The sequence below is a fragment of the Calliphora vicina genome, chromosome 2 (assembly GCF_958450345.1).
Source record: "Calliphora vicina chromosome 2, idCalVici1.1, whole genome shotgun sequence".
Lineage (NCBI taxonomy): Eukaryota > Metazoa > Arthropoda > Insecta > Diptera > Calliphoridae > Calliphora > Calliphora vicina.
Genome location: NC_088781.1, coordinates 1,007,024 through 1,022,972, shown reverse-complemented (window position 1 = coordinate 1,022,972; position 15,949 = coordinate 1,007,024).

Sequence of the window (15,949 nt, the reverse complement as noted above, 5' to 3'; positions counted from 1 at the left end):
AGAATTCTGTCGAGTTGGCAGGTAGTTGGTTTAATAAGGATTTTAAATCTATACCGAAGGAATTTTCGGAACTTGTTTTAAGCTAAAGAACCTTGAAAATAATTTGAATTTATTAAAGTTAAAAATTAAAATATATATAATGAATTGTAGAATTGTAGAAAATTACATACTCAACAGATCACTTTCGGGAACGAAAGTATATATATGATTTTGATGCAGAATCCTGCTTAAATTACACCTATACTTAATTTAAGCAATTGTAAATTCACCCACATGCAACACATTCATTCTATACTCGTAGTACAGAGTTACAGTAATTGTTGTTGCAACATAGGGTATTTACATTTAAAATACTGGTTGGTTTTACTCGCATATGGTTTATTTGTGTGTTTTGTATCTTTCTCCTTTAATTCTCTTTAGTTTTCCTGTACTGACTGACTGTCTGTCTCTGTGTCTGTTGTATGGATTTGTTAGGAAATCACGCGACACAATCAAACCAACCATCCATCCACCTCTGTTCCTTCCATCTATGCAACTACCAACGCCTACTCTGCACACATTTACATTTGTAATTTACAATGCACAAAATTTAGTTGTGTTTGTGGCATGCAACACGAGACTTTTCTGACTTTCTGAAGCAACAAAATCTCCACCCTTTTTTTATTATCTTTTTTTGGTGCCTCTTCGTCTCCTGCTTCTTTTTTTGTGTTGAGGGAAATTAATGTCTCTGGAGTTTCTTGTCTTTTTTTGTGTTGGATGAATATATTGTGTTTGTTTTGGTGTATTTAATTTTATGTAAATTAAATTGCAATTTTTAACTAAATTTCAGTTTCAGGAAATGGATGCAGTCGCGGTAGGAAGTCATCATTTTTTCATTAGGTATTTTTTATTATTACTTTTATTTCTTGGTGTTTGTTTTGTTGTAAAATTCAATTATAGGGCGTGAATTTTTCGACATTATTGCATCAGCTTTATTGTTGCATGATGCTATAATTGATATAATAATCTTTAAAATATTATTTAATGCTAGTATGAAGAATTATGAAATATCCATATAAAAAAGGATTTTACAATAAAACAATGAAAAAGAAGTATTTATTGTTAAATAGTTATGACCAAGGGAAGGATTTTCATGCACTAAAAAATTAAAAATATGCGCATATAATATGCACTATAAAGAGAGAAAATATGCACTAAAAATTACAAAAATATGCAATAAAAACAAGTTTTTTTATTTGAAATATAATTATTAGTACAAGAAAAATATAAATTTCATAATAATAAAAAATATGGTTCCTCTAAAGAGCGTCAACTCAAAATTTTTCAATTTTCACTTTTTGTAAGAAAGCGATGTGCAGTGGTCATATCTACCCACTAGGGTTCCTCATTTCCCTGACTTTTTTCATTCCCGGGAGGAAATTAAAAAATCCTTTCATTCCAGGGAATTCCAGGGAGTTTTTTAACACTAAATTAAACCAAAAACCAAAAATTAAAACAATTTTACAAGTATAAACTAACTACATTTGGTTGTTGGTCCTGCCTTTATAAGCGTTTCTAATTTAATAGTGGCATTTGATCGGTGTTGTAACATTCTTAGTTTTAATCAGTATGAAATCAATAAATTCTTTGTTTAATTAAAAAAACTTAAGAATTTCTACCATGTTAAATCTATAAAATATGCCTAGTTAGAGAAATTTTTCAAATCTGATTGCAGATAAACAAATTTGAACCACTATGATTGTTATTATTTTCTCTAAATATGAATAATAATCATTGAATTTCCATAAAAGTTGTAACGTTAGGCATCTTAATTCGTTTAAGAGCATAAACATTAAATTAGATTCATTCTTAATAACCAAATTTGTCTGCTGTGGCTTGAGTTGAGTGAAAAAAATTCGGTTATTTTAAAAGTAATACTTCTTTGCCAACTGACTATCCGAAAAAATCTATGGATATAATATAATAATTTAATTAGCAACAAATTTAGTCATTGAAACATATCTGAATATTGTAACTTTTAAAAGAAATCATTTCCCGATTTCTGTAAAATGTAAAAATCTGCTTTCGTTTTCTCTACTCTTTCGCCAAAAAATACAGTTGTATCCGTACAGTTGTTTCATTGTATTTTTTTATAGTTTTTTTTTATACATTTAAAAATTTTGAGTTAACGCTCTTTAGAGGAATCAGTGCGATATGTGTATATAAAGGAACAAAAAAGGAGCAAGTTTTAAATATATTTCTTCAAAGTAAAAAATAAGAAAATTCATGTATGTATGTAGGTACATTAGGGAGGCTCTTAATAAACGAAAGTTGGGTTTTGGCCATTCTCACCCCCCAGTTTGGTGAACATTAGTAAAAAAAATCATCCTGAACCATCCTTGTAGGTAAATCGGTTGGGACGTGCCACAAGCCCTCTGAAGTTTTGAGATGCATTTACAAGCGGAAAAAATTAATTTTTTTCAGTTTTTGTTTAATTTATTTTGTTTTTAATTTAAAAGAATAGAAATGTTTACGTAATTATCGTGACGATTTTCAACGGTTTATCACTGCATGAAGTTTAATTAAAAATGGGACGGGTCGGAAAAAAATGGTGAGTCGCTTCCCATACAAAGTAAATAGTTATTTCTAAATATTTTGTGAAATATAATTGCAAGATTCTTCAAACTTAGTCTAAATGGCTCTTTTATAAATTTTCATAGTTTCGCTGAAATTGTTCGGGATTGGAATAGTAGGCGTGGCACACCCTATACAAAGTATATAATTAATTTCGAATATCTGTAGAACTAGAATTATAAAAGTGTTTAAACTTTTAGCGAATTAATTTCTTATTACTGTGCGGAGTTTAGCTGAATATAGACGGAATTAGATTATAGGGCATAGCTCCCAAAATGGGAGAGTTCGGAAAAGGATGTGAGTCACCTCCCATACAAAGTAATAATTGCAAGGTTCTTCAACCTTTGTCCGCATAGATCTCTTACTATTTTATACAGATTGGCTGAAAATGGTCGGGATTGCATTAGTGGTTTTGGCGCAAAGTAAATAATTAATTTTGAATATCTGGAGAACTATAATTCTAAAAGAATTTAAACTCTGTATCAATCAATTTATTACCATTCTAAGAAGGTTAGCTAAAAACAAATTTATTCCTGATCCCTGTTCGAAGTTTAGCTAAGCATGATCGGCTTAGTAGGACTGACCCCTCCCTTATAAAGGAAAGTTAAAGTAAAGCTTGATATTTACATAAAAAGTTTATAAATGGGTAGGATCAGAGCAATGGAGTGGTATCTCCCATACAAAATTAGTTAGTTATTTTCGAATATCAAGTGAACTGTAATTGAGAGAATCTCAAATTTTGTATGAGTTATTTTCGTATTTCCATTCATATTTTTTTAATTTTACTAGGGTAGGGGTAGCGAAGTGCACCGGGTTATGCTAGTTCAAAATATTGGAAAATTTTACCTTTGACCTTCACCATTTTAGGTTTAACGTTTTCCAATTGTAATAAAACTTTCAGAGAATATTTAAAATTATCTGGACTATAATATTGTGTACAGGTTTTACTTAAAATTGATAACCGTAAGGAAATAGAGCTCATTTGCCAAAAAATGGACATATAATTGGTTTTTCTCGAAAATTTCAAAATTTAAATCGCAGGTACGGAAAAACTATAAGAGATATTTTCATAATTTTTTCACATTTTTATTTCCTATTATATTCTCAATAAATCGTATTATTGAATGATAAATTTTATTCAAATAGGACATAGCATAAAATATACGTAGAAGCGCTACTGAGAGACAAAGAATCTAAGTTTGTTGTCAAAAACCTAAGTCTTGAAACAACAACATTAGAAATGAAAATATTTCGATTGCTCAAAGGCTAACAGATATTATTAATAAATGTAAAAAACCCAAATAACAATAACGAAACCAAGTTATAATGTAGATTTGCAACTTGCAAAAGAAATAGATCACTCTATTTCTGAAGGAACAAGAGGAAAATACTTGCAGATTTGTTATAAGTATTTGCAAACGGTTTTGCCAATGTGAAAGATGTTTTTCGGCAGCAGCATACGTCGGAAACAAAATTCGTTCCAGAATGGCAGACGAAACCATATATGCAATAGTATGCTTTTTAGTGTCTAATAAAAATTAATTGCTAAATAAAAAATTTACTTTCACTTGTAAAGACATAATTATGTACGTTTCTTTCGTATCCCCGGGGTTTCGGGATTTTCGGGAAATCTAAAATCCAAAATCCCGATCCCCGGGATTTTCAAAAATCAGTCCCTATTAGCATCTCTAAACAGAATCAATGTACATATTTTGAGTTTTTATATAAGTAATCGATTTTTGTTAAGAACTATGAGTGATCACAGATCGAGCTCCTTTTCTTGATTAAACGCTTACTGGCCAAGTTATTATCGATTTTAGATATTGTGAGTTTTTATATAATTTTTTTTTTCAGAAATATAAGTGATCACAGATCGAGCTCCTTCTTTTGATTAATCCCTTATTGGCCAAGTTATTGGCGATTTTAGATATTGTGAGTTTTTATAAAAAAATAGATTTTTTGTCAGAAATATAAGTGATCACAGATCGAGCTCCTTTTCTTTATTCAACGCTTATTGACCAAGTTATAGCGAATTTAGATATTTTGAGTTTTTATATAAAAAATCGAATTTTGGTCAGAAAAATTAGTGATCGCAGATCGAGCTCTTTTTCTTGATTAAAGTTATTAGCGAATTTAGATATTTTGAGTTTTTATATAAAAAATCGATTTTTGGTCAGAAATATGAGTGATCAAAGATCGAGCTCCTTTTCTTGATTAAACGCTTATTGGCCAAGTTATTACCGAATTCAGGTATTTTGAGTTTTTATATAAAAATAGGTTTTTGTTAAGATTTGTTATGAGTGATCACAAATCGAGCTCCTTTTCTTGATTAAACGCCTATTGGCCAAGTTATTAGCGAATTTAGATATTTTGAGTTTTTATATAAAAAATCGAATTTTGGTCAGAAAAATTAGTGATCGCAGATCGAGCTCTTTTTCTTGATTAAAGTTATTAGCGAATTTAGATATTTTGAGTTTTTATATAAAAATAGGTTTTTGTTAAGATTTGTTATGAGTGATCACAAATCGAGCTCCTTTTCTTGATTAAACGCCTATTGGCCAAGTTATTAGCAAATTTAGATATTTTGAGTTTTTATATAAAAAATCGATTTTTGGTCAGAAATATGAGTGATCACAGATCGAGCTACATTTCTTGATTAAACGCTTATTGGCCAAGTTATTATCGATTTAAGCTATTGTTAGTTTTTATATAAGTAATCGAATTTTGGTCTGAAATATGATTGATCACAGAACGATGTATTTTGCAGATGTATTTAATAAGAGGGCGTATTAGTGGACGTGGATAACTTTTATTTATATAAAAACTTTTGCGGTCTATGTATTGCAAAAATTAGTTAAATCGGTCCAGGAGTACTGCGATTTTAGATATATCGAAAAAAATTGGCTTGGTCAATTTTTCTTTCAGTAAAAACTTAAATTGGATTACTATGATCATTTAAACAAAAAATTATCCAAATCGATTTAGCCGTTTTCCGATTTTAGATAAATCGAAAAAAGTGGGCGGGGTCAATTTTTCATTCGTAAAAACTTAAGTTGGGCTATGAACAACATTGAAAAAAAAAAATTGTCCAAATCGATCCGGCCGTTCTCCACTGATGCAATTACCAACAAACTTCATTTGATTTTTATTTATATAGATAAATATATGTTAATTTTGTTCCAACATTTCTTGTTCTAGTTGCCTGAGACACGTTAATAGCCTGGTGAATTTTTAATAACTTTAACATTTTTTGACCAATTTCTGTTTTTTATGTATCATTAGAACGACAATTAAACTAAATTGCAAAAGTAATTTTTTAATGGCAAAATATTTACAAAAACTGAAAAAATGCATTTTTTCCCCGTGTAAATGCATATTAAAACTTCAGAGGGCTTGCGCAGGTCTTAACCCCAACCGATTTACCTAAAAATTTTTCAGGATGATTTTTTTACTAATGTTCACCAAACTGGGAGTGAGAATGGCCAAAATCCAACTTTCATTAATTAAGGGCCACCCTAAGGTACATACATATGGGGCATTTTCATGTCAAGTGAACCAACTTTTGAAATCGATGTCTTCCGATCGGAAACAGACACAATTTTTCAACAAGATCGGTCGAGACCTCTCTGAGTTAGAGGGTGTCAAAATTGACATTTTGGCCAAGAAGGGTTTATTTACTATTGTTCTTAGCTAAATGTGTCCCAAATAGTTTAAATAGCTCTTTCTTTAATCTTTCGAAAAAAAATATTTAAAAAAAAATTTTAATATTTTTTTTCCGTTGGATAGGACATGGATAGGAAAAAAAACCCTTCTCGACCGATCTTGTTGAAAAATTGTGTCTGAGTTACTATCCAATAGAACTAACCTTGGTGCAAATTTCATCCCGATAGGAAGACATCGATTTCAAAAGTTGGTTCACTTGACATGAAATGCCCCATATTTATAAGGGTATTTGTTAAATTATACAATAATTATTTTCATATTATAAAATTACTTAATTTAGATCTCTATTTCTATAAACAAATACATTTTTTTTTAAATTTTCAAAAATAAAACTTTGTCTGTTCGGACGAAAAAAGCTTTTATACATTGAAAATGTAAGGTCAACAGAAGTTAAAGGTGCATATTTAAATGAAGACAGTTCAATTGGAGAATATTCATTTTCGATTTGTTTATCTTCATTAAAATTGCTATCTAATATTTCAATTTTTTTTTATTATATGAAATCCATTATTTTTCTGTAATATATTATTTAGTTTTGTTTTAATTAGGTTACAAATTTCTCCGTTCACATTATGAATTTCATTGGCAGCATCATCAATTAATTTTACGTGTGCATTCAGCGAATTGAATCCCTGTAGTTTAGTAATAGTTTCAGAAAAAAATATGTAATTTGAGCACAGAAATGCTAATTGGCTTTTAATATTATTCTTTTTAAAAATATCTTTAATTTTTTTAATTGAGTGAGCGTCGTTGCTAATATCAAATTCTTCCATTATATTTTTAATTTCATCGAAATATTTTCCAAAATAGTCAGCCGCATTTAACCAGGTTCCCCATCTAGTAATTTCTGGTTGAGGTGAAAGAGGAATATCTGGATACTTTTCTTTTAATTTAGCAACACGAGATGGTACATTTAAAAACATATTTTTCCCATTCGAAATTAATAAATCTGTATCTTCAAATTGAGATCTAATTTCTTCGGCTACTCGATGTAAACCATGTTACATGAATAAGTTTTGAATAAAACACCTTAGACTATTTGCTGCTATAAAAATGTATCCAAAAGGAAATTAAATATGCAATAAAATAGAAAAATATGCTAAATATATGCATTTAAAAGAAAAATATGCAAAATATGCAAATGTGCAACAACAAATCGATGCCACTTTATTGAAAATTCTTCGATTAGGAAAGATAAATTGTCAAAAGTGATTTTGAATTACTGACTACAAACCAATAGCATTACTGTTTAGTTTGTTCTATGTAATGTAGCGTACTATATATTTTATTTAAGCGAACAGATCTATTAATGTTCACTCCTACAATCGGTCCAAAACTTAAAAAAATGCTTAAAGGAATTTAATATATTTTAATCCTTATTACAGCGATTTATATGTGTTCGAAAAAAATAGTCTTTTAAATTTAAAATTAACTCAAAACAAGTAAGAAAGTAAAGTCGGACAAGCCCGACCATATGATACCCTACACAGAGTATATGATTATATACAGTTTTTTATATGAAACTTATTTGTATTGTAATTTTTAAGATATTTATGCTCGATAAAGTGATTTTGGAAGTGGGCCTTTAATGAGAGCTATGACTAATTATGGACCGATCGTTACAAAATTTTGTGAAATGTTTTTCGTATATATGAACACACATTTGTGTTGAATTTTATTTGGATAATAACATATTTTAGAGATTTATGAACATTACTGAACTTTTAGAGAATGGTGCTTATATGGGAGCTATAGAATATTTTGTACCGATCGGTACTAAATATGGTAGTACGAGTTCAGCTAATATAAAACTTATTTGTGCTGAATTTGGTTTGATTATGATTATAGTTAATATATTTATGGGAGCTTCACTTTTTTCAGACTGGGCAGTTGTATGAGGGCTAGGAGAAATAAAGGACCGATTCTAACTAAATTCAATAGGCAATATTTTGTCGAAATAAAATTGCGACCTATAGTTTACATGGACGGACAGAAGGAAAGACATCTCTTAATCGACTCAGAAAGTGACCTTCCCCAATATGGTGGTGTGGGGTATAAAAACGGGTGAAATAGAAACTAATGCTTTATCTTATGCTCCGCTTGCAGTGAAACAAAAATAGGCTATATCTTAAATTTGAGAAGAATACGATTTTAAATCGTCATTGGAATATTTTTCTCGCCTTTATTTTTTGTCGCCAATATTAGAGCATTTCCCATTTTTCCATCATTATAGGCATTTTTTGTGGTAGTTCTAAGATAGAAAACTACATTGTTCTTTATTTTTATCTTTTAAACTCATTTATATGTTTTTAAGCATATTCTGTCACTAAAGTTGATCATAAAAAGCAATGGAGCAATGTGTTTGATATGAGATGAAAATAAATTACGATTTTTGGTTAAAATGAAATGAATAAAATATGCTTTGCGAAGACCCTAAATAACTTATAAACTTAATATATCAGGTATTGTTTTGGTTCGGTTGCCATTTAAAATCCGGAAATCGGCCCAAAAATGGTTAAAAATTATGGAAGGATATCATGAGAAAATCATTGCAAAGATCTTTCCAACCAGCATTACCGTTGTGCGACTAAAGTCGCAATTTGACAATTTTTCAACTACCGAGCCACTTTTTGTGTACCTTTCCTAAAATAAACTAAATCTGCCACCTTTTCAGATTATTGACCCTTTTTTCCCCTTTTTGGTTTGTCCACTATTACAAAAACGTCCCGGCAAACGTTGTTCTGCCATAGCTCACCCAAAGTTTGAAGACTCCCACTATAATAGTGCAGTAATAAATTTTAACTTTGTATGGGAGGTACCATGCCCATTGTCATTGTAAAATGCCCATATAGGTCATTTGTAAATCTAAACCATCCAGAGACCCACTCAAACACACACAACAGTCGTTAAGGAGGAGTTCAGTTACTAACACACGTACAGAAGAATTATATATATAAAGATACTTAAAACTATGAACAAATTAAATATAAATTTTCAAAGCGAATCGTCGCAGATAATATATCTCGTTTCTAGTAAATATATAGAGTAACTTCGGGTAATGTGGACTACTGTTTTGTTTTTTCTAAATTTTGGCCATAATAAATATGGATATTAAACAAGTAAGAGTGCTATATTCGGCTATGCCGAATCTTATATACCCTTCACCTTTGTTGTGGATGCATTATTATTTTTTATAATTAGTACATATATACATATGTATGTACATTGCCCACTTTCAGCGTACAGCATCCTAAATTTATCAAGAACACAAAAAACAACAACAACGCCAAACGAAACAAAACACCAAAAGAAAAAACAAAATACGCAAGGCAATGAAACCAACACACATCCAAACATACGTTTAATTGTATAAAAAACAACCACAACGCCAAAAGAAACAAAACACAAAAAAAACAAAAAAACGCAAAGCATGCACACCCAAACATACGATTTGTTGTTTTTTTGTCAAAAAAACCAACACACAACCAAACTAAACTTTAGTTGTATAAAAAACAACAACAACGCCAAAAGAAACAAAACACAAAAAAAAACCAAATACACAAAGCTTGCACATCCATGCATACGTTTTGTTGTTTTTTTGTCAAAGCATGCAATACATTGTGTTTTTTGATGAAATTTTCAGAGGTTGTCTCGGATTTTTGCTCATATCTCCGTTATTTATGGACGGATTTTGCTGATTTTAAATAGCAAAATTCTCGAAAGTATGTCTGACAGAATTGTTGAAGATTTGGATCCCGGAGATATCTGGGGCCTTCAGAAAATTGATTTCAACAGACAGACAGACGGACAGACAGACAGACAGACAGACGGACATGGCTTAATCGACTCCGCTATCTATAAGGATCCAGAATATATATACTTTATAGGGTCGGAAATGAAAAATGTAGAAATTACAAACGGAATGACAAACTTATATATACCCTTCTCACGAAGCTGAAGGGTATAAAAAGTTGTGAAGCAATAAATTAGCTAATGTATTCTCTAATTGTTTTTGCAGTTGAGAATTTTTTCCGTCTAAGCATAAAAAATTTATGTGAAAATATTGTAAGGAACCCAAAAACCAGCATTAAAAAAATTGGAGGGTAATGTGGACTAGTATTTAATAAATAAAATTCATGAACCAGCTAATCATGAATGATTAAAAAATTAAATTTCAATATATTTTTATTAATACAAACTAAAAAGTCGCGTTCTTGGCTTAGATAAGTGGCTTACAAAGTACATAGTTATTGTCGGGTAATGTGGACCAGTAGTACATAATCAAGTAATTTAAGTGGTCCACGTTACACGAATTTGGGTTACAGCGGTAAAAAATTATTTTTACTTAATAATCTAAATGTGCTTAAATTATTACCAAATATATGCAAAACTACGTGTCCACTTTAACTATATAAATCAACCAAACATTAAATTCTACCAAGTAAATGTACCAAATTTTGTTTCTTACTTGGGCCGAAAAAAATGTTGACCACGCTCATTAATTTCAATACAAGAATAAAAAGCCAACATATCAATTACTCATGAAAGCACATGTGCAATTGTTGTTTCAAACAACTTGTAAAATATACGATAAAACAGTTTTATCATACCTTCAGTAGTTTCTGAAAAAAGACACTGGTCCACATTAGACGCATAGTCCACAATACCCGAAGTTACTCTACTACGTTTATACGCACGGCTTATTCGCAAATAAAAATATTGCATTTAGAAAAATTTGCCGCATAAAAAGTGAATTAATTTTTTATTTGCGAATAGCTAACTCACGAAAACAATTCCTGATTAACGACACTATTTGCAAATAAGATTTTAAGCATTGCCATATATTTTAAATTTTTAGTTTATTAAGACTTTTTTTTAATATTTCATTGTGTTTTTGCATTAATTGGATTGCGAGACAAATATGAATTTTAGATTCTATCATTTTTGCATTTAAAAAATAAAAAATTGATCATATTTTGTTCAAAAACATTACTACCATTTTATTAAAGTTTACCATCCGGCATCACATAAAAACATAAATTTTCCGACTTATAAACAGTGAGTTAGTTAATTGCTAATAATTTTTATTTGCGAATAGGCTACATATAAACGTAGTAATAGAGTAATTGATTTTATGACCTTTTCCACGTTAAAGATATATATATATATATATATATATATATATATATAGTTTATTAAGACTTATATATATATATATATATATATATATATATATATATATATATATATATACATATGTATATATTGGACATAAGGCAGAAACGGAGATACAATGTTCTGAAATGCTTTCAAACACTTATATCATTGAAATAAAAAACAATTATTAAATTTTTATCAGAGACTCTGTAAAGAAATAATTTCAGTTTTAAAGTATATAGAGCCCTATTATATTAATTCCAATAAGGACATAAGATATTTTGAATTGGTTACGTAATACAATGATAGAAACAGATACGGTCCTAAATATTGTACATGACAATCCACAAAGGGGGGTTTCATAGTACTTTATACTCTCATGAACTTTTACCAAATACATATATACATATATGTATGTATGTATGTATGTATGTATATTTCTAAGGTAAATTAAAATTTACTAGATTTCATAGTAAAATATAGTAAATTTTAGCGATTTTAAGCATTTAATAATATAATTATGTAAGTAAAAGTATGTATTAATAAAATATTAAAAAAATAAAAATTTCATAAGAATTCTTTTGAATTTTCCATTGTATAAATTAGTCCCGGTCCACACTGTGAAACATTTGCTGCAAAACATTTTTAAATTCTCTTTTGAAACTGCATTCGTGTCCACACAGTGAAGTTTTTGCTTTTCAGAACTAATACGAACGAAGAAATGTGGATGACATACTCAACAAAAACTTCATGTACATGAAACAAAGTTTCCTTTTTCATTCCTCTTTCCCCGTTCATCAACAAACTCAAATATTTTGCAGCAAATGTTTCACAGTGTGGACCGGGACTTAATGGGGAAGGTTATGAAAACATAAATGAATGTTAGAAAAAGTGGTAGAATGTAACACCTGTTATAACAAACATTTATTCTAATTTACGCCAACTAATAAAACAATCCGGTCTCTAGAAGAACATGAGCTTAAATGTAAAAATACAAACTGTGACATGACAAGGAATTACAGCTATTGGTGTTTTTGCAAATTGTTCCGATTGCTGTCATCCCTCTCCTATATTTAGTCTTCAATAAGTATTAATTTTAGTACTGAATTTATGTGTTTTATTTACTCTTACTCTCTTCTCTCTACACTGCTAAAGTTCCCCATTTTAACCAACAGACCCAATAAAGTAACAAAAACACATAAAAACAGAAATCGCGTGACTGAAATGATTAATACAGAAAATATTCCTTTCCATTTCCTTTTGGAGGTCTTGCTTTCCATGAACAGCAAAATGCACTTTGGAATAAAGATAAACAAAACAAACAGAAAAAACAACACAATCATACAATTTGGGTTTCTGTTTCTGCTATATAACTACGGCCAAGCAGCATCTACTGGGGTTCCTGTGAATTTATTGCAAACAGTTCATTTGTTACAAAAAACCAAACAGATTTATTTTTCGTTTTAAATTTTATAACTGAAAAAACCAACAAGCAACAAACATGCAACATGAAAGTTTTAAGGGAGCAACCAACTAGAAAAACTGTTGGCCTGATAAAAATACCAGTTGGGGATTTCCCAAGAGACTCCTAATACGCCCACGCATTCATTGCACACAATGAGAATTAGCCATAGCAGCAGCAAAACGAGTCAGACATTTTGGTAAAAGGAGCAAGTAGGAATAAATCGTTGGTTGATTTTCGTACTCGTTGCTCCATACTGAATGTTATTTCTCCATGTTGTTGCATTCAAATGGAAATACCCCTTCAAAAGTGAATTGAGTAGTCAGTAGTGGTGTTGCTAAATATTCCTCCCCCAGTTGTAAACTGTTTTTTTTTTTTTAAAGTGAAGTATATTTGTATATAATTTTAATGTTTACAGAATTACAGTATTAATATACTCGAACTCCTTCCAATATTTAATGCAAGTGTGTACTTTTTGTGAATTTTTTTATTTCAAGGTACAACATTTTCTCAATTTTGTCCGCACATTATGGGGGCTTCAGGTTTTCCAGCAAGTTTCCTTGAACAAAATTTCCAAAAAAGTAAAAAATACAAATTAAAAGAGTACATAGAGTAAACCCCATCTATCCCTACATGACCATGGAAAGAAAGTGTTTATTGTTTCCTATAAGTGATTTTAAGCACATGTTACTTCCACAATGAGCCAATGGATACAAGACTTCTCCTCTTTTACCAAATTTGGTGTTGCAATCATACAAACATGGAGAAAGCATGATTATCACTACAGATTGTTGCACGATAATTCGGTTATGTGAAAAAATAAAACAAGTTTTTACTTTTGATTGTTACCTGGCTTTGGAGAAATTTCCTCAATTGCCGCAACTGCATCAACTGCAGGCAAAAGTACTTGCATTTTTTGTTACTAGATAATTTCCTTGTAGTTGAAGTTGTCAAAAGTCTGTAATCGCTTTCATCAGGACCACAAGCAGGAACATTAAGTTTAAATAATGTAAAAAATGACGCATTGTATTCGACGTTATTTTGATATTGGAAATTATGACCTGCCACTTTGTTAGAGGAATAAATCGTATGTATATAGTTATCTTCTATCTATCTATATATATAAAAATGAAATGGTCCATGTATGTTATGGCATCACTTGAGAACGGCTAGAGCGATTTGGCTGATTTTTATTCGATTTTTATTCGATTCGAAATTTTCAGGAGATGGTTTGTAAAGAAAAAAAAAGAAAAATTCCGGGTAAAACTCGGAACATTTTTTTGACTCCGGTCAACTGTAATAAAAAAAGAGCCCTAAAGTATGCAGTACAAATTTAGATATTTTATTTACAAATAAATGAGAACAGGCAGGTAGGTGTATGTGGGTTGGAGAAACTTGAAGAACTAACATTAGTAAATAGCTACCGGGCGAAGCCGGGGCGGTTAACTAGTTTAGAATAAACAAAAATGTCCATTTCGGAGTTATTACTACTTTTAAATATTTCGCCATTCACTTATAATCGCATTTGAGATTTGGCGAATTGGCTGACCACATTAAAACATACATATTTGGATTGCAACCATTCGATTAGAACCCTAGAGGTGTGTTTGGAATCATTGACATATTTTCCTTAGCGTGTGGATACATAACATCGTTTAAAATGGATCAATAACAATTCCAGTCATAGTATATATTTTATGATATGAAAAACCAGCCACACTAGATATAATATTGCCATCGCTAAACTTGAATGTTTATTTATTTGTATCCTTGTGGCCCAGTGACTTTCCCGTCTTACACGTGTTTTTCAATCATCCGAAAACATTACAATATTACATTTCTGACTCGACCAATTTAAATGTTCTTTGGCTGTTTATTAGAAATAGGTTTTTTTCACGTGACGATTGCAACCAAGACTAGCATAATTTTCCCAACGGCTAATAGTTCGAGAACTAATTTCCAAAACTTTCTTGCCAATAAAGTCTGTCCACTCGATCACTTCGATCACAATTTTAAAATCAATTTCAAAACTACATACTTATGATTTTTTGAAGTTGTAACTTTAAGAATAAATTTAGTAATACCAGTGGGAAGTGCGAATTGATCGAGAAAAACTATAAGTATTTCCGAACTCTATGGACTCCAAAAAAAACAGAATGCTATATGAGATCCACTGCATTTTTTGTTGTAGCATAGTGTAATTGACGGTTTTTGGCATGAAAAGCTGCGGTTTCGGTTAAAACCGAACACGAAACATTCTATAAATGTATTTTTCCAACTTTAATGCTGAAATTTACAATATTTTAATAGAACAGTAAGTAAATTTTAATTTATCTTAGAAATCATCAGATTTTTTATATATGTACATAGAAATTAAAATATCTAAAAACAAATTTTTGAATTAATCAAACTTGAAATTTTTTAATTGTAATATTAGAATAGATATGTATGTATGTATGTATATTATATTTTATATATAAACAAAGTGTATTTCGATGGTCATTCATACAACAGCTATATTTTTGAACATTCAATTTAAATACAAATTAATTTTGAGTTATTTCACTTTGAATGAAATTTTACAACTTCTCACGGAAAATGTGCAGTAGATTAATATAATTCTGATAATTTTCAAGCAACTGGAAAATTTATAATGAGCGTCCCGTAACGTGCGTCACAAAATGTTCTCTGCTTTTTATGAAAACGGCAATTTTTTGTTTTAAGCATATAAGTTGTATTAGAATTCTCTTTCATTCATCTTTCTTTTAGGAATAAGATTTTGTATGCTTTATTATGCTAAATTCGCTAGAATTACGAAAAAATACTTCAACTTTTAATGTTACTTACATTTTTTGTAACGTGCGCCACAAAACTTTGCGATCAATATCAATAATCAATTTCGCAATAATTGGCAATTAGAAGGTAATATTTTATGCCATTTGGAATTGCACTTAAATCTCACTATATCGTATAGTATACGTTGGAGGTATCTTA